The 18,605-nt window shown below is 48.8% G+C and overlaps 1 pseudogene; it reads left to right on the top strand.

The window, feature by feature from the left end:
- The first annotated feature begins 2,078 nt into the window (after positions 1–2,078).
- LOC141165419 (vitelline membrane outer layer protein 1 homolog) lies at positions 2,079–14,982 on the top strand (annotated as a pseudogene).
- Positions 14,983–18,605: the final 3,623 nt, after the last annotated feature.

Raw genomic sequence — 18,605 nt, 5'->3', positions numbered from 1 at the left:
TTTCTAGAAATCCCTTGATAGTCTTGAGATTTCATTGTACCCTGCACAGATTCAAGACACTCTGTGCCAGATGCAGCAAAGCAGCCCCAGAACATAACAGAGCCTCATCCATGTTTCACAGTAGGGACAGTGTTCTTTTCTTGATATGCTTACTTTTTCCATCTGTGAACATAGAGCTGATGTGCCTTGCCAAAAACTTCCATTTTTGTCTCATCTGTCCATAGGACATTCTTTCAGAAGCTTTGTGACTTGTCAACATGTAGTTTGGCAAATTGCAGTCTGGCTTTCTTATGATTTTGTTTCAACAATGGTGTTCTCCTTAGTCGTATCCCATGAAGTCCACTTTGAATTAAACCACGATGGATGGTGCCATCTGACACTGATGTTCCTTGAGCTTGAAGTTCACCTTTAATCTCTTTAGAAGTTTTCCTGGGCTCTTTTGTTTCCATTCGTATTATCCGTCTCTTTGATTTTTCATCAATTTTCCTCCTGCGGCCACGTCCAGGGAGGTTGACTACAGTCCCATAGATCTTAAATTTCTGAATAATATGTGCAACTGTAGTCACAGGAACATCAAGCTGCTTGGAGATGGTCTTCTAACCTTTACCTTTAACATGCTTGTCTATAATTTTCTTTCTAATCTCCTGAGACAACTCTTTCCTTTGCTTCCTCTGGTCCATGTTGAGTGTGGTACACACCATTTCACCAAACAGCACAGTGAGTATCTGTAGCCCTATATACAGGCACAGTGAGTATCTGTAGCCCTATATACAGCACAGTGAGTATCTGTAGCCCTATATACAGCACAGTGAGTATCTGTAGCCCTATATACAGGCACAGTGAGTATCTGTAGCCCTATATACAAGCACAGTGAGTATCTGTAGCCCTATATACAGGCACAGTGAGTATCTGTAGCCCTATATACAGGCACAGTGAGTATCTGTAGCCCTATATACAGGCACAGTGAGTATCTGTAGCCCTATATACAGGCCCACTGACTGATTACAGAATTGTAAATGCCTGTGATGCTAAATAGTGGACACAACTTGAATTAACATGGTCCCTTTTGTCACATTATTTTCAGGGGTACCATCATTTCTGTCCAGGCCGATTTCAGGATTTTAGTTTTTTTAAAAAAAATTGTGGAAGCAGAAAAGCAATGTCTGACTTTCATTTGTTCATTTCCATAGATTTTTAATTTATTAGTATTTTTGTCAGATTCAAGTTATTTCTGTGACCATTGTGGGTTTTTCTTTCATGAAACAAGGGGTAGAAACAATTTTGACCACGTGTGTATCAGTATAATTGGACCGGTTTTCTCGGATGGAGAGAACACGGTCGTGTGACCCGAGCTTATGACTGATTGTAACTTGATTATAGCCCTAATAAAGATAAATAGTAAGAACTTTAAACTCAGAATTGTGAAACTAAGGACAGTTTAAGTTTGGTGAACTTATTATGCTGTTCCTTCTTTTTCAGTTTGTCCAGTTCTGTCACCATTGTTCATTATGTTGTGGGGACTCCAACTAGACAATGTAGTCATCCTCTGGTAGTAAGTCATTCACTACATAAAAAATCCTCATGAGATGGGTGCCCAACCCATCAACATCATTGACATGTCCACTTGAGTGGACTTTCGAAACCCATTTTTATTTCAAGGATTATTTCTTGTGCCGTGGACTGTCTGTAGAGTTTAGTGTATTTGTTTTCTCCATTTGTGGTTTGGGGTTTCGAGAATTGATCTGCTATCCACATAAAATATGTCCCGACTTGGGATTCATAGGGTGAATATATTTGTTTTGGAGAACTTCAATTGAAAACTAGAAGTATCAAGTTGCCCATTGTATTCTACTGGCTGGCCAACTGAGAGATTCCGGAAAGTCAGCTCCTCTAAAAAGTGATCATGACTTCAAAAGTTTCACATTAATAATGGCCAAAGTGTTAAAAGCAGGGAAATCCATATAATTTTTCACTAAGATAATAATCTTTTGATCATCAAATTAAGGAAGTCGGGTATGAATCTTTGGTGATTGGCCAAGTTCCTTGTAAAATATGTATAAAGGGTTTGGTAAACAACCATGACCATCTTCCACCAGCTTCCACCATACATGGTGAGACCTTCACACAGAAGACAAGATGTTGGCTGTCCTTCTTCTCTTGGTGACTCTACTGAACTTAGTGGCAGCTCAAACTGTCATATCTGTTCCAAATGGAGAAACACAGGGCGACTGGGGCCCCATGGAGGTTTGTGATGAAGGAACGAGAGCACGAGGCTTTCAGCTCAAAGTGAGTAATGTATCAGACTAGGACTGGTGTATAGGCTGGGCCGGGGTGGATGGACAGACAGGGACTAAGAATTATCAATAGACAGGGACTAGGATGATGTACATTATAAACAGGGACTAGGACTGATGTATAGACAGGGACTTTATCAATAGACAGAGACTATAACTTATGTACAGGCAGGAATTAGGATGATGGACAGACTGGGACAACTACTTATCTACAGACAGTGACTAGGACTGATGTACAGACAGGGACTAGAACTGATGTACGGACAGGGACAAAGATTTATCAAAAGACAGTGATTCCAACTTATGTACAGACAGAGCTAGGACGGATGGAAAGTAAGGACTAGCAGTTATGTATAGACAGGGACTAGAACTGGGATACAGACAGGAGCTAGGACTGATGTACAGACAGAGACTGGGACAGATGTACAGACAGGGACTAGGACAGATGTACAGACAGGGACTAGGACAGATGTACAGACAGGGACTAGGAAAGATGTACAGACAGTGACTAGGACTGATGTACAGACAGGGACTAGAACTGATGTACGGACAGGGACAAAGATTTATCAAAAGACAGTGATTCCAACTTATGTACAGACAGAGCTAGGACGGATGGAAAGTAAGGACTAGCAGTTATGTATAGACAGGGACTAGAACTGGTATACAGACAGGAGCTAGGACTGATGTACAGACAGAGACTGGGACAGATGTACAGACAAAGACTAGGACAAATGTACAGACAGGGACTAAGATGTCTCAATAGACTGAGACTAAGACTGATGTACAGACAGGGACTAGGACAGATGTACAGACAAGGACTAGGACAGATGTACAGACAGGGACTAGGACAGATGTACAGTCAGGGAGTAGGACTGATGTACAGACAGGGACTAGGACTGATGTACAGACAGGGACAAAGATTTATCAAAAGACAGTGATTCCAACTTATGTACAGACAGAGCAAGGACAGATGGAAAGTAAGGACTAACACTTATGTATAGACAGGGACTAGAACTGGTATACAGACAGGAGCTTGGACTGATGTACAGACAGAGACTAGGACAGATGTACAGACAGAGACTAGGACAGATGTACAGACAAAGACTAGGACAGATGTACAGACAGGGACTAGGACTGATGTACAGACAGGGACTAGGACTGATGTACAGACAGGGACTAATATGTCTCAATAGACAGATACTAAGACTGATGTACAGACAGGGACTAGGACAGATGTGCAGACAAGGACTAGGACAGATGAACAAACAGGGAATAGGAAAAATGTACAGTCAGGGACTAGGACAGATGTACAGATAGGGAGTTGGACAGATGTACAGACAGGGACTAGGACAGATGTACAGACAGGGACTAGGACAGATGTACATACAGGTACTAGTATTAATGTATAGACAGGGAATAGTATTGATGTATAGAAAGGTAATAGGACAGATATACAGACAGGGACTAGGACAGATGTACAGACAAAGACTAGGGTGGATGAACAAACAGAGATAGTCAGGGTCTAGGACAGAAGTACAAACAGGGACTAGTATTTATTTATAGACAGGGACTACGACGGATGTACAGACAGGGGCTAGGATTGATGTATATACATATATTAGGTTGGATGTAGAGACAGGTAAATAGAGAGGGTAGATAGATAGATATGTGACACCCCAGGAGTCTGGTTGCCACAGTGATAGAGATATTACATCTGAGAGCAGGTGGGAGGTCTCTTGGTCAGGGATCCTATGCATGCCACACCTCCTGCCCAGTCCTGGGAGGGGAAGAACTTCCCCTATATAAACCTAGGGCTGAGGCAGGGTTAGGAGTAGAGAAGAAGTAGAGACAGAGAAGAGAAGCAGATATAGGAAAAGAACATCAGGAGCTCTGTGGGAGCAGTGCTATAAGGAGTCAGGGGCTGGCAGCTGCAGAGCTCGCCCTGACTGAGAAGCTATTGTGGCACCCCAGGGGTCTGGTTTCCACAGTAACAGCAATGTTATGTCTGAGAGCAGGTGGGAGGTCTCTTGGTCAGGAATCCTATGCATGCAACACCTCCTGCCCAGTCCTGGGAGGGGAAGAACTTCCCCTATATAAACCTGGGGCTGAGGCAGGGTTAGAGAGTTCAGGGGGAGAGTTCAGCCAGGAGGGCTGACAGGGAGCTGTGGCTCCGGCTGGGCCCAGCTCCTGGGCCATGCCAGAAGTAGAGACAGAGAAGAGAAGCAGCTATGGGAAGAAACAACAGGAGCTCTGTGGGAGCAGTGTTACAAGGAGTCAGGGGCTGGCAGCTGCAGAGCTCGCCCTGACTGAGAAGATTTCTTACCGGACCCGGAGTCCGAGGCTGTGGGGACTAACTCCTACCCAGCAGCAGAATCCGTCAGGCAGGGGATTTCAGGTCCTCTGGCCAAGAAACCCGAAGGCACGGTCACACGCATGGGACCAGCACTGCCGTCGTGGAGCGGAAGCTACTAGAAGGCCCCGAGTCACCGGCCATACGGGTGAGCACCACACGGTACACTCAGGGACGTGGGCTACTTATACCCGCCTCTAGCAAGGTAGCCAGAAGAGTACAATTAGTTGGGGAGGCCTACAACTCCGCCTGGCCAGGGGAGATCCCATCTGCTCAAAGACTGACCAGGCCCCGATCGCTAGCCAGTACTCCGGGAGGGTCTATCTTTATCACCAGTAAAGACCCTGAACTACACTGCATCGTCTCTGAGTGGTTCCTGCTACCCCCATCATCCACGTCGGCTGCCCTGAGGCCATACCCCTCCCGTTGGGGGTTATACCATCTACGCTGCACAATCGTACCACCGGCCTCAGCGGTCTGCTCTGCAGCGGCAGCTCCATAGCTGCATTCAACGGGTGGCGTAGTCGTCCAACATCTACCGCTGATACAGCGCCACTTAGTCTGACTCCCTGGGCACGGACCGGATCACCGCCACGAGACTACAACCCTCAAGAGATCCGGCTCCGTGTAAGCTCCCGCGTGCGCAACGCAGCGCGACACAGGCCCAGGGGCGCGTCACTATCACCGGACCCGGAGTCCGAGGCTGTGGGGACTAATCTTTACCCAGCAGCAGAAACCGCCCGGCAGGGGATTTCAGGTCCTCTGGCCAAGAAACCCGAAGGCACGGTCACACGCGTGGGACCAGCACCGCCGTCGTGGAGCGGACGCCACTAGAAGGCCCCGAGTCACCGGCCATACGGGTGAGCACCACACGGTAGACTCAGGGACGTGGGCTACTTATACCCGCCTCTAGCAAGGTAGCCAGAAGAGTACAGTCAGTTTGGGAGGCCTACAACTCCGCCTGGCCAGGGGAGATCCCATCTGCTCAAGGACTGACCAGGCCCCGATCGCTAGCCAGTACTCCGGGAGGGTCTATCTTTATCACCAGTAAAGACCCTGAACTACACCGCATCGTCTCTGAGTGATTCCTGCTACCCCCTTCATCCACGTCGGCTGCCCTGAGGCCATACCCCTCCCGTTGGGGGTGATACTATCACGCTGCACAATCCTACCACCGGCCTCAGCGGTCTGCCCTGCAGCGGCAGCTCCTTCGCTGCATTCAACGGGTGGCGTAGTCGTCCAACATCTACCGCTAATACAACGCCACTTAGTCTGACTCCCTGGGCACGGACCGGGTCACCGCCACGAGACTACAACCCTCAACAGATCCGGCTCCGGTTAAGCTCCTGCATGCGCAACGCTGTGCGACACAGGCCCAGGGGTGCGTCAACTTTTGGCGTAGTCGGCAGGATCTCTTGCCCGCAACCACCGGGTACTGCGTGCCTGAAAAAGACTGTTCAAACTTACCAGTGGTGAAGATTCCCATCCGGCGCCATCTTCTGCCTTCTTCCCGCCATCCGTGGAGTTTTCCCGCCGTTGGACGCCATCTTGAAGACGCCGCGCGGGAAGAAGAGGGGCGTGGACTCCGAAAGCGCGCGAGAACTGAAGCCCCGCCTCACGTCCGGACGTTGCGTAAGGTCCTGGAAGGAGCCCAACAGACGCCGACGTCACAGGAGCGCGACGGAAGGTCCTCAACCCTGACGATCCACTGCGGAGCCGCGGCCTACGGAAGAGGATCATCGCAAGGTAGGCCACGGTCCACTAGGGGGGAGGAAGATGTCGGATACGGAGGAGAGCTTCACTGCCTCAACCCCCGCCAGCGCCACCGCTGCTGCAGTCATGCCTTTCACCATGCCCTATATCCCGGGAGCGGCCTGGCTACCCCAGTACTCAGGGGAGTCACATACCCTGCATGACTTTAGAGAAAAGCTGGATAGCCTCTTCCAGGTGTATCCCCTCACAGAAGAGCAAAAAGTGAGCATCCTGGTGGCCCAATTAACCGGGGCAGCCCAAAGGGAGGTAAAGTCCTGGCCACCTGGGGGGAGGACTGTTGCAGGGATACTAACCCGGCTGAGGGACACCTTTGATACCCGCACCTCAGCCGAGATCAAGCTTAGATTCTACGGGTGCAAGCAGCGAGCACACGAGAGTATAAGGGACTATGCCCTGAACCTACAAGAGGCCCTGAGAGCCATTAAGCAGACCGACCCTGACGGCGTGGGAGACGAGGACAGGCTGTTGACTGAACAATTTATAGAGGGTTTATATTGCAATGCCCACCGAACCCAGTTGCGGGCAATGGCCTTACAGGACCCTCATCTGGGATTTGCACAGTTCAAGGACAGAGCCATCCGGGTGCTCCGAGAACCGGCACCAGGTGGCGTTGTGACCCACAGACGCCCCACTACCACTTACCACCAGGAGGCGGCGCCCTTGTCGGCAGGGCCTGTGGGAGCTGATGCGCAGGCTTTGAACAATGACCCGGCTCCAGACCTGCACCATCAGGTCCAAGAGCTAGCTAAAAGCGTTGCCGCGCTAACCCGAACTGTGCAGTCTTTACAGGTTTCCACTCCAGGGAAGATCCAGCTGGCATCCGGACCGGAGGACATCCCGTGGCGTCGACCAAAGAGGACCCCACCGGCCAGAGGAAGACCCAGCGACCGATACAACGAGGACGGACAACCCATCTGCCGCCGCTGCAATCAACCCGGACATATGGCAAGGTACTGTCCTTTAAACTGGCACAACCTGGGGTAGAGGGCCAAACCCCAGGAAAAAGATCATCAGGCCCATCGAACTGGGGCGACAAATATGTGGGAGGACGTCCAGTCTTGCCTGTGGTACTGGATGGCATCCCTATGAGTGCCCTACTGGACACCGGGTCACAGGTTACCACTATCCCGTACGTGCTCTTCAAGCAGTACTGGAATGACTCGGATATCACCCGCTACCCTGACGACGATTTGAGTATCATCGCCAGCAATGGTCAGCCCGTGCCACAGATTGGATTTAAAGAGGTGACCATTAAAATCGGTAGAGTTGAACTGGCGGCACAGGGACTGATCATTGTAGACATTGACAAGCACGAGAGTCACCCAAAGATAACTCTAGGAACTAATGTAATTGAAAATTGTCTTGCAGAGGTGATTTTCCTTTTACAGCAGGTTGCCAAGAACGCCAGCTCCGGCCAGCAGTGAGTGCTCCAGAAAGAGATCCGGGCACTGATGCGACGGCAACAGATAGAACTCTCCGGTGGTGAGATTGGTAGCGTAAGAATGTGTGACCCTTTTCCTATTGCCATGCCCCCAAAAAGTGAAATGATGATTTGGTGCCGGGCAGCTATTGGTCTGAGAGGTAGAGATTACCAGGCAATGGTAGAACCAGTTTACTCAGACAGTAGGCCCACCATTTTGACAGCACGGGGGGTGGTCAATGTACGCCATGGGAGGGTGCCCGTTCGCATAATAAATATCGGGAAGAGGGAAGTGTACCTGCCCCGGTATGCCACGCTAGCCAAATTGTATACCATCAATCAAAATTCCATACAGTCCGTAGAACCCTTGCCTCCATCTTCCCCGGAGGAAGGTAACGGCTCTAAGGAAACAATGGAGGACTGGTGTCAGCAACTACATTTGGGTACTGACTCCACTCCCTCACACCAGAGACAGGGAGTCTATCGGGTGGTTCAAGAGTACGAGAGAGTGTTTAGTAAACACCCGTTAGACTTCGGGCGAGTCAAGGGGGTAGAACACCACATCCCCACGGGAGACCATCTTCCCATAAAAGAGAGGTATCGACCCGTACCCCCTGCACACTACCAACACGCCAAGGGGATGCTTAGGGACATGAAGGAGGCTGGGGTGATCAGGGATAGCTGTAGCCCCTGGGCAGCTCCACTAGTCTTAGTCAAAAAGAAAGACAACACCATGAGGATGTGTGTAGATTACCGGAAAATCAACCGTATCACACACAAGGATGCGTACCCCTTACCAAGGATAGAGGAGTCTTTGGCTGCTTTAAGATCTGCTAACTTCTTCTCTACCTTGGATCTCACTAGCGGGTACTGGCAGGTTCCTGTAGCAGAGGCGGACCGGGAGAAGACCGCATTCACCACCCCGATGGGACTTAGCGAGTTTACCTGCATGCCGTTCGGACTCTGTAACGCACCAGGAACCTTTCAACGATTAATGGAGTGCTGTCTGGGCCACAGAAACTTCGAGACGGTCCTGTTGTACCTGGACGATGTCATCGTATATTCCAAGACTTATGAGGACCACCTGAAACACCTGGCGGAAGTGTTCGAATCTCTGGCAAACTACGGCCTAAAGGTAAAACCCTCCAAGTGTCACCTCCTAAAACCAAAGGTGCAGTACCTGGGACACGTGGTGAGCGCTGACGGAGTGGCTCCCGACCCTGATAAGATCACCGCAATTAAGGAATGGCCAAGTCCCTCCAGTGTAAAGGAAGTGCGGAAGTTCCTCGGGTTGGTAGGCTATTACCGCAGATTCATCCCCGGTTTCACCAAAAAGGCAGCTCCTATGCAGGACCTCCTGATAGGCCAGTCCCGGAAGGCCAAGAACCAGAAGCCGCCCTTCAAATGGGAGAAGTTAGAAGAAGAGTCCTTCCGCCAGCTGAAGATGGCCCTCACGGGGGATGAAATCCTGGCGTACCCTGATTACAGCCAGCCCTTTATCCTCTACACCGACGCAAGTAACATCGGGCTAGGAGCCGTACTGTCCCAGATCCAGCAGGGGAAAGAACGAGTAATCGCTTACGCCAGTCGAAAACTGCGACCCACCGAAAGAAACCCTGAGAATTACAGCTCATTTAAGCTAGAGTTCCTGGCAGTGGTGTGGGCAGTCACCGAACGCTTTAAGCACTACCTCGCTTCTTCCCGGTTCACCGTGTACACGGATAACAACCCGTTGACACACCTGGACACGGCAAGACTCGGTGCCCTAGAGCAGAGATGGATGGCCCGTCTGTCCAACTACGAGTTCACAATCAAATACCGGGCAGGACGCTCCAATACCAACGCGGACGCCCTGTCCAGGATGCCAAACCTACCGGACGTAGGAGAAGATCCAGAGGGACTGGAAGAAGTCGAACTCCCCGCGTTCCACCGTCATGGGACTATCCAGTATTCCCATCGGGTAAGGAGTAAGCAAGCCGCTACGGTTAACCCCTTGCCTCACTACAACTGGGAGGAAACGCAAGACAGTGACCCTGCCGTCCGACTGGTGAAGGAGATGCTGACTCGGCCAGAGGCTCGCCTTGACCCAGACGCTCCGGAGGAAGCCAAACAACTGTGGGCTGAGAAGAGTCGACTGTTCCTTTACAAGGGGAAGTTGTGCCGCAGAATGGTTAACTCCCGGACGCATGAACTAATCTGGCAAGTAGTGGTGCCACGAAGAGACGCAGCCATGGTGATGGAGGCATACCACGACGGGGCTGGACACTTCGGATGGAAGAAGCTGGAGTTCCTGCTGCGCGGGCGGTTCCACTGGGTAGGCATGAGGGGAACCATCGAGAGGTGGTGCAGAGACTGTGGCCCGTGCAACCTAAGAAGGAAGGACCGTGCCAGCCAGAAGACCCCCCTTCAGTCCATCGTCACCAAGCAGCCGTTGGAACTGGTAGCCTTGGATCATGTAAAACTGACCCCAAGCAGAAGTGGCTACGTCTACGCGTTAACCATTGTGGATCATTACTCCCGGTTCTTGGTTGTCGTCCCCGTTAAGGACTTAACAGCTCAAACAGCAGCTAGAGCCTTCCAGCAGCACTTCTGCCGTCCACACGGGTACCCGGACCAAGTGCTGACGGACCAGGGACCTGCCTTTGAAGCGGAGGTCTTCCAGGAATTCTGCAATCTGTATGGCTGCCGGAAGATAAGGACGACACCCTATCATCCGCAAACTAATGGACTCTGTGAGAAAATGAACCAGGTGGTAATGGATCTTCTGAAAACGTTGCCCCTGGAAGAACGCAGTCTGTGGCCTGAGAAGCTGCCCGACCTGGTGGACCTGTACAACTACATCCCTGTAGGTTCCACCAACTGTACCCCGGCTTACCTAATAAGGGCAAGGCCTGGTAAGCTACCTGTTGACCTGGAGATGGGAGTCCTGACACCCGAGGACACTTCACCGGAAGCAGACTGGGACACAGAGAGGCAGCAGCAGTACCGGAAAGTACAGGAGAGCGTGGAGCGAAGTCTCTGTCTCGCTAGGGAAAGACAAGAGAAAACTTACAACCAGTATGCTCCCGCTGTTCCCCTGGTACCCGGAGAGCAGGTCTTGAAGAGGAAGAGACGGCTCCACAAGTTGGACGACCAGTGGAAGAAGGACCCGTACACCGTACTGCCCTCAAGCCACGACAATCCAAAGGTCTGTACCATCAGTAAAGACGGAGGGGAAACCACAGCCATTGTATCCCGGGATCACCTGAAGAAGTGTCCCGAACAGCTACGGAACCCAGAAGGAGAGCAAGAAGACCCTCGACCCGTAGAGGAAAGGGAAGATATGGTTAGTACTGTGCTCGGAGACTTCCCTCGGTCCTGGACTCAAGTCAATGGTGCAGTTGTGGTACCCGTCCTCACGTTCCTCCAACCAGCATCCCAAGTGCCTACGGAGCAACAGGTAGAGCTGGAAGAGCAGCCGGTCCAGGAGGCAGCAGACTCCACACAAGCAGAACAGGAGGATCAACCCTCTGCTCATAGTGAGCCTGCCGTACCCCTAGTGAGCCAAAGAGCCCGTAGACAGCTGCCCAGTTTACCCTTGACAGCTCCTACACCCTGTAGTTCAGGGCCAGACAGTCAGCTCCGTAGGTCCACTAGGGCCACTAGAGGCCAGTTACCCGCACGTTGGAGGATTTGAAGTGTTTAAATTGTTTTATTTGTGGTCACCTGTCTGATACTTGTAAATAATTATGTGTTTCTAGTTATTTTTAGGAGTCCTTGGTGGATTTACCGGGAATCCTTGTACAATTGGTTGGAGCGTAACCTAGGAATGGACTAAAGACTGTTAAGGACTCGGGGCAGGACAGACCCCTACCTGGTTACGTCTCCCTGTTTTGGTGAAATGGACACTTTGCTTTTCTTCAAAACTGCACCCGGTTGCGGACACGCCGTAACCATCTTTATGTGTTTTTCTTATTGTATTATTATTGTTTATACCTTGTTATGTTTTTCTAAAAAATATGTTTAGTCCCGGAGTACTAAATTTCACTAGGGGGGAATGTGACACCCCAGGGGTCTGGTTGTCACAGTGATAGAGATATTACGTCTGAGAGCAGGTGGGAGGTCTCTTGGTCAGGGATCCTATGCATGCCACACCTCCTGCCCAGTCCTGGGACTAGGACAGATGTGCAGACAAGGACTAGGACAGTTGAACAAACAGGGAATAGGAAAAATGTACAGTCAGGGACTAGGACAGATGTACAGATAGGGAGTTGGACAGATGTACAGACAGGGACTAGGACAGATGTACAGACAGGGACTAGGACAGATGTACATACAGGTACTAGTATTAATGTATAGACACTGAATAGTATTGATGTATAGAAAGGTAATAGGACAGATATACAGACAGGGACTAGGACAGATGTACAGACAAAGACTAGGGTGGATGAACAAACAGGGATAGTCAGGGTCTAGGACAGAAGTACAAACAGGGACTAGTATTTATTTATAGACAGGGACTACGACGGATGTACAGACAGGGGCTAGGATTGATGTATATACATATATTAGGTTGGATGTAGAGACAGGTAAATAGAGAGGGTAGATAGATAGATATGTGACACCCCAGGAGTCTGGTTGCCACAGTGATAGAGAGTCCTGTCCTGGGAGGGGAAGAACTTCCCCTATATAAACCTAGGGCTGAGGCAGGGTTAGTGTGTAGAGAAGAAGAAGAGACAGAGAAGAGAAGCAGATATAGGAAAAGAACATCAGGAGCTCTGTGGGAGCAGTGCTATAAGGAGTCAGGGGCTGGCAGCTGCAGAGCTCGCCCTGACTGAGAAGCTATCACCGGACCCGGAGTCCGAGGCTGTGGGGACTAATCTTTACCCAGCAGCAGAAACCGCCCGGCAGGGGATTTCAGGTCCTCTGGCCAAGAAACCCGAAGGCACGGTCACACGCGTGGGACCAGCACCGCCGTCGTGGAGCGGACGCCACTAGAAGGCCCCAAGTCACCGGCCATACGGGTGAGCACCACACGGTAGACTCAGGGACGTGGGCTACTTATACCCGCCTCTAGCAAGGTAGCCAGAAGAGTACAGTCAGTTTGGGAGGCCTACAACTCCGCCTGGCCAGGGGAGATCCCATCTGCTCAAGGACTGACCAGGCCCCGATCGCTAGCCAGTACTCCGGGAGGGTCTATCTTTATCACCAGTAAAGACCCTGAACTACACCGCATCGTCTCTGAGTGATTCCTGCTACCCCCTTCATCCACGTCGGCTGCCCTGAGGCCATACCCCTCCCGTTGGGGGTGATACTATCACGCTGCACAATCCTACCACCGGCCTCAGCGGTCTGCCCTGCAGCGGCAGCTCCTTCGCTGCATTCAACGGGTGGCGTAGTCGTCCAACATCTACCGCTAATACAACGCCACTTAGTCTGACTCCCTGGGCACGGACCGGGTCACCGCCACGAGACTACAACCCTCAACAGATCCGGCTCCGGGTAAGCTCCTGCATGCGCAACGCTGTGCGACACAGGCCCAGGGGTGCGTCAGATAGACAGACAGATAGATAGATAGACAGACAGATAGATAGATAATAGATAGATAGATAGATAGATAGATAATAGATAGATAGATAGATAGATAGACAGACAGATAGATAGATAATAGATAGATAGATAGATAGATAGATAATAGATAGATAGATAGATAGATAGATAGATAGATAGATAATAGATAGATGGATAGAGACTAGGATGGATGTATAGCCAGGAGTTATGAAGGTTGGGTGGATTTGGGTGGAGTTGAGATGTCATGCACTTTATATTCATACCATTGAACATATGGATTTGACCTCAGGTGGAGCGTCGACAAGGACGTCTGGTTGATGATACGGCTCTGAATGGAATTTCTCTGCTGTGCACAAAACCTTCATCGAGGAAGGTGATGAAGACCATTCACTCCACTGTAGGAGGGTAAGGGCTAGAACATTTAGCATTTGGTCATGATCATATCCATTAATAATCCTTTAATACAGTCTCTGTCCACTGTCGTGATCCCAAAGATCCTACAAACTGGAGGTCACCAATCTTTTAAATAATTGGTGGCTATAAAAGCAGTCAAGCTTTTACATTATGGATTTATATTTTTGATTCTCTCCGTAGATTTGGCTCTTGGGGACCTGTTTATTGGTGCAACTCAGAATATTTCAAAAACTTCAGCCTGAGAGTTGAGTCTAAAGCTTCTCGGGATAGCACAGCTGTCAACAACATCAAGTTCACATGCTCCGATGGCTCCGAAAGAGAGGGAAATGGAAAGAGCTGGGGATCATATGGACCGTGGAGCTCAGATTGTGAGCAAGGAATCAATGGAATCCAAACCAGAGTGCAGCCAAATCAAGGAATGTGGAGAGATGACCTCAGTCTAACTGATGTCAAATTTGAGTGTCGCGGTAATTAAAAAGTCTATTGACCAAACATGAAATCACTCAAGAAATGAAATTGTTTAATTTTAGAATCACCATTTTAAGCATCGCATTATATTTTTTGCAAATCTTCATCGGGTAGGTGATAATCATGGGAGATGTTTGTCGGTGGTGAATATTGATGGGTGATGATGGGTAATGATAGATAATGGGTGGTGGTAATTTTGTGGTTGATGGAAAGGGATGACGGAGGAGACGGAGATTTGTCGTGGATAGTTATGGGTCACTGTACATGATGTGAAGGTAGGTTGTGAAGAGTAAATGTCAGGATGGTGGTGATTTATGATAGGTGGTAAGGAGTTATGGTAGACAATACTGCATGGTACTGGATTGTGATGGGTGATGGTAGATCATGGTGGGTTGTGAGTGGAGATGGTGATAGTGACCTGTGGTGAATAGTAATGAGAGATAGTAGATGATGGTAGATGCATGGTGGTGGGTGGTTATGGTGTTGATTTATGGTGCACAGTAAGGAGTGAGGATTGGTAATAGTGCATGGTGGTCAAGAGAGATAGTAGATGGTGGTGGAAAGTGATCATGATGATGATGGTGATTTAAGGTGGATGGTAATGAGAGATGGTAGATGAATGGTGGTGGCTGATGATTTGTGGATGGTGGTAAGGTGATAGTGCCTGGTGGTGGGTGGTGATGGGTTGTGACAGATGATGACTACTTATTATCTTGATTTTTTTGTTTTTGGAGCTTCTGCAGATACTTCTTTCTTTCATGTTTATTGTTGTATTCAGACTAAGAAAGAAATATTACATTTTCCTTTATGTTTGCTAATCAAAATTTATATCTACCAAACACAATAAAAAGTTTCCATCAGAAGTTCAATACCGTTGGTTTTGTTAGTCTGCTAATATCATACATCACATTACATGACAATTCCTTTGTCTTTTTGCACCTTGCCAATAAGATGACCCTTGCGTCCCGACCAGATACTGTTCATAACAAAATGAATCACTTCATAGAATCATAGAATGTTAGAGTTGGAGGGGACCTCCAGGGTCATCGTGTTCAACCCCCTGCTCAATGCAGGATTCACTAAACCAATGCAGGTAGTATCTCCCGCTCTAATCCTCTGACCACTGACACCGGGAGCCAGGGAGAATGACTCCTGCAGCAAGCAGGCCCCGCAGCTGCGCTGCACTCAGTGAGTGACAGGATACCGCTCGCTGAGTGCAGCTCTAGGCCCCCCTCACTGAAGGAGTCATTCTCCGAGGCTCCTCGGCGTGATCGGTCACATGGATTACAGCAGGGGACATTTAGGACAGGTGAGTATTAGGATTTTTTTATTTTATTCTTATTTTTACAGTTGGAGACAGCGGGAGCAGAATACTACTCTAATCATTGTCCCTGCCAGTGCTGATCGCAGTGCCGGCAGGGAACAATGATGAGGGCAGCGTTTAGCAACCAGCGCTTGGGAACAACGTGAACTGTACCGTTGATTCCTAGGCGCCGGTTCATGTGCCCCTATTGTTACACATATGCCACACACAGACACACGGGACACGGATATCTCCGGTACTGGTTTCTCCAGTACCGGAAATATCTGGACGTGTGAAAGATCCCTGATGCGGTGGAGGCGCAATGCTTTTGTCCATATAGTGAGTGTGTTGTCAGCCATCATTATAGGATATAGAAGCACCGCCATGCACCACAACCTGCTAGTGCGTGTGACCTTGGTCCTCAACAAGCAGACAATGAACACACAACAGAGTACATCTACACGGGCACAAGATTTGGTGCTGTGCACGCAGATCTTGGACTTCAGTGCATCTGCTGAACCATAGAAATACATTTCATGAAGCTCCTCCATTATAGTCCTTGTGCTGATGCCACGTCCAGAGGCATTTTGGAAGCCTGTACTAAGTGATGCAACCGAGAATAGGTGATTTGTCAGCGTAGAGAATAATATCCTATTATGTCCAATCCTGACCATTGTGTGATAAGATCTGATTTGGCCTTGGTCTCCTCAGTAATCACCTCCTAATTATATAATCTTCTTTTCAGTTTGGACAATAGAATCTTTGTGACGATCGACGCTTCAGTAAGAAGAAACGTCAATGAGTCGTCAATGTAATAGCTAAATTTCTGTTCTTATTCCCAGGTATCTTATAAGGAAGTCCACTGCTCTGAGCACTAACAATTCTGCTACTTAGCCACGTCCAGTGGTTGCTTACATGATCGTAGCCAGAAGATTATACCTGCAGCCAAAACTGAAGAACGCATGGGAAGCGCGACAGTCTTAAAAGATTTATCGGATGCGATAATGCACTTTGGAGACCTCCATAAACACATAGCTATATGGTGTGCATAGGTAGCAGCCAAGGCCAGATACATATAGTATCTGGGGTGGCCATAGAAAAATCAGCTACATCAGAAGACAGCAGTATAAGAACTGTTTATTTCAATAGCAAAACCAGCCCCTTTCTCCGTCTATACATCGGCCATGATAAGAGGGTCTGGCTTAGCTACTGAAATAAGCAGTTGGCCACACACTGCTTTTAGTTACTAGCAGACACAAGTAACACTGTCCTGTGTCTACCAAAAAGACTGGAAGCAAAGCTGCTGAGAACAGGTCTTGAAAACCCCTTTAAGACTCTCAAAGAAAGACATCCGATTTTTCCTGTGCTATTCCAGCTCTTAACAGATGCAGCTCCATCTGTAGTTGAATTTATTTGGACCTTGATTGGGGCCGCGTATCCACCGTCCAGACTATCCTGCGTTCCAACCTTTCATCAATTTTGCTCTCCTGTCCACATCCAGGGAGATTCACTACAGCAACCATGGGTTGTAAACTTTATGTTGCGCACTGTGGACAAAGGAACATCAAAATCTCTGGAGATGGACTTGTAACCTTGAGATTGTTGGAATTGTTCAACAATTGTGGTTCTCAAGTCCTCAGACTGTTCTCTTCTCCTCTGTCTGTTCTCCATGCTTAGTGTGGCACATATAGACACACAATGCAAAGTCAACTTTTCCCCTTTTTATCTGGTTTCAGGTGTAATTTTCATATTGCCCACACCTGTTACTTGCCACAGGCGAGTTTGAACAAGCATCACATGCTTGAAAAAAAAAGTTGCTTGCCCATAATTTTAGAAAAATGGCAATAATTTTTCCGGCCCATTTTTGGGGTTGTGTGAAATTAATGGCCAATTTGCCTTTTTTCAGTTTTTTTGTGCTGTTACAATACACACAAAGGAAATGAACATGTGTACAACAAAATATGTATAATTGCAATAATTTTCTGGGAGAAATACTTCATTTTCTGGAACAATTTCAAGGGCGCCAACACGGTCATACATAAGGAGGACACTATGTAATAATGAATGGCACTATGCATTACAAGGGAGGACAATGTAAAAACGGACAGTGCTATACATAATAAAGGAAGACATTATGCAAAGTGGAAGGTGCAAAACATAATAAAGGCGTACAGTCTATACAAAATATAATAATATGAGGGACAGCATTGTATATAATAAGGAAGGACATTTTGTAATATGGGATGGTGCTACACATAAGGGAGGACTATATGTAATAATGAATGGTGCTCAGTGGCGTACCGCCAATGGTGGCACACCACGCAACTTCTATGGGGCCCGTGAACCAGGGGGGGGGTGTGGTGTCAGAGCACGCATCGCGCCCCCCCACGTCAGGCCCTCCCTCTGGACAGCCAGCGAAGCCCCCCGACCCGCATTCAACTGTATCAGCAGATGGCGACACATTTGAAAGCAATGATGGAGAAGGGAGCGACATCTGACGCAGCGGAGCGATGACATCGCTTCATCGCACCACGCTGGGTCAGGTAGTGGAGCTGAGGAGACATGAGGCAGAGACCGAAGTAGTGGAGGAACGAGGAGCGGTGAATTTTGTATTTATTTATTTTTTTGAAATCAGTGAGTACGTGGTGCTCATATTACTGGAGGACTGGGGGTGCATTTTACCCTATGGGGGCTGAACTATGCCCGATGGGGGCTGCACTATACCCTATAAGGGATGCACAAAACCCTATGGGGGGTGCATTGTACTGTATGGAGGACCATGCGGGGTGCATTATATTGTGTGGTGGACCATGGGGGGGTGCATTATATTGTGTGGAGGATTATGGGGGTGCATTATATTGTATGGAGGACCAAGGGGTGCATTATATTGCATGGAGGACCAAGGGGTGCATTATATTGTATGGAGGACCATGGGGGTGCATTATATTGTATGGAGGACCATGGGGGTTGCATTATATTGTATGGAGGACCATGGGGGGAGCATTACACTATATTGAAGGCTATGTGGGGCCA

This window comes from Phyllobates terribilis, unplaced genomic scaffold, assembly GCF_046119375.1.
Source record: "Phyllobates terribilis strain yellow unplaced genomic scaffold, ASM4611937v1 Scaffold_11__3_contigs__length_659146591, whole genome shotgun sequence".
In the NCBI taxonomy this organism is placed as follows: domain Eukaryota; kingdom Metazoa; phylum Chordata; class Amphibia; order Anura; family Dendrobatidae; genus Phyllobates; species Phyllobates terribilis.
The sequence above is the reverse complement of the archived record's forward strand: the minus strand, read 5'-3'. Positions and strand labels throughout refer to the sequence as shown.